Source organism: Micromys minutus (assembly GCF_963924665.1).
Source record: "Micromys minutus genome assembly, chromosome: 1".
Classification (NCBI taxonomy): Eukaryota; Metazoa; Chordata; class Mammalia; order Rodentia; family Muridae; genus Micromys; species Micromys minutus.
The window spans coordinates 252,117,674-252,119,826 of NC_137969.1; positions in this window are offsets into that span (position 1 = coordinate 252,117,674).

Consider the following 2,153-nt stretch of genomic DNA (forward strand, 5'->3'; position numbering starts at 1 on the left):
AACCACTCCATCCAATGATCTGTCACTTCATGTACTGCTCCACAGAGCCATCCACTCACCGACCTACCAAACACAGTCCATTACCCATAAGCCCATCTCTAATCCAGCAACCCCATCAAGGTACCCACCACTGAGCCTTTACCCATTTGCCTGTCTAATCACTCAGTGATTTGGTTCTCCATTCACAGAAACATGTTCACCCATCAGTGAGACTGAGTGCTTCGGTCCTTTCGGAAGTCCGAGAAGGGTCATGTTCTTCGTCCTAAGCCATGTAGGCAAACACATGTAGCAAACACATGTAGCAAACACAGATTTTGAGCCTCATCCTTTGACTCGGTGGTACCAAGACCATTCACCCAGGGTTGTCCTACTTTCTCTCTTGGCCTGACACCAGGACCAGAAAGACAGAGGAGAGCCAGAAGCCAGTATGTGGTCCTAGAACCGTGTCTAATGGCAACGCTACCGCCCTTGCATTTGACATTCCTGCATAGGTAGGCACACAGTTGGCAGGTGTCTTCCACCTGCCTGGCCTCTTCCATGTAGGCTCTGGTTCCTGTTATAATACCATCATAAGGACATGGGCATATGACATGTGGGAGTCATACTGTGTCCTATGTACTCTACAGATATCTCCTCATTCAGTACCGCCATGATCCAGTCACCCCCGAGGCTAGCAGCACCGCTGCATACACTGGACATGTTAGGTTCCAGAGCTTGGGAAAGATCACGAGTATAACACAATGTACACACAGCCTCTGCTTGCCTGTACTTGCTGAGACACATGCTTCCCAGGCATGATCCGTCTCACACAAACAGGGACCCTGATGTTGCTTCTGCTGCAAAACTGGGTTAATGGAAACCCAGAAATCTGGTAGCTCGCCCAAAGTCACAGTCCTGGAAAGCAGAGATGCTGAGACGTGAACCCACCTGGGACTCCAAAGCACAGGCTCTCGGCCACAGGTTAGCAGTGCCTGGCATCTGTGTCCTGGCATAGGGGAGGACAGAGAAAAGCAAGCCGGCAAGCTCTTAGAACCCTGTCATTTTCCTGCATGCGGACCTGAGAAGCCAGGGGGAAGAAAAGCCGAACAGGGTGAGGGTGAGACTGGACCATGGTCCAGCAAAAGAGACCACTGTCAGAAACAGAGTGGGGACTGAGCCAGCCGTGGGAGCAGGTGTCAGGCCAGAGAACAGAGAGCCTAGGGAGCTTCCAGGCCAAGTCACAATGTTGGGACTGGCTCAACTTGTAACCCTAGGGCAGGGCTGTAGCAGGACAGCTAGGTGTTTACAGCAGAGATGGTCCGGAGGCCCGAGAACGGTCCTTGGTCTCTCAACAAGCCCTCCTAAGCGACAAACTCAAAAAGTACTTTCGATGACACTCTTTTGGCAGCCTGCCCGTACATGTTCCCGCTTGCTCCTCTCAGGGCTCCTGGAAATTCATCACAATCTCTCCAGCTAGAGATGTGTGATCCAGCCGCGGTTTTGAAACTTCCCCTGTGTCATCAGGGGTCAGGGACTTAACACTGGTTCTTCCTGTGGCCACCGTTGCCCAGTTCACCATCATAGCCACTGTGGACACTCAGATCCTCTTGTCCGGGAGCTCTCCCTGTGTGCACATAGTTGGGCACATAGTAGGTGCTTTGTGAATGCTTGCAGAGGAATAGAGGAACATGTGATCACAGAGGCCTGTCTGGCAGTGATCTCTTCTTGACCCTCCTAAGCGGGCAATATGTCATCAGGTCTAGTTGTGAACCATAATCATCCCTCAGTGCTGTCTAGAACTGGCACTATGACCCCATGGAAGCCTACAGGTCTAGAGAGAAATCACCACCTATATCTCCTGAGTGTCCTGTCCTTTAACAGTGTGTGCACTGTACCGAAGAACCAGACAGAAGTTCCTTGCTAAGACTTCAACATGCCCTGCAGCCTGTACAGTGAGGGGCTGGTGACATACAGGGCAGCCATGGACCTCACCTTACAGAGGTATCTGGAGTCTCTCAGTGTGGCCATCTCTGTCCATCACCTGTGTAAATCATCCCATCAGGGCCACCATGGCTGTGGAGGGCATGGCCCCCAGACACAGCCAGTGCTATGGGAAGTACCCCCTAGAGTGGCAGTCCAGTGGTGTGACTTCAGCCACAAGCCCACTAGAGTTC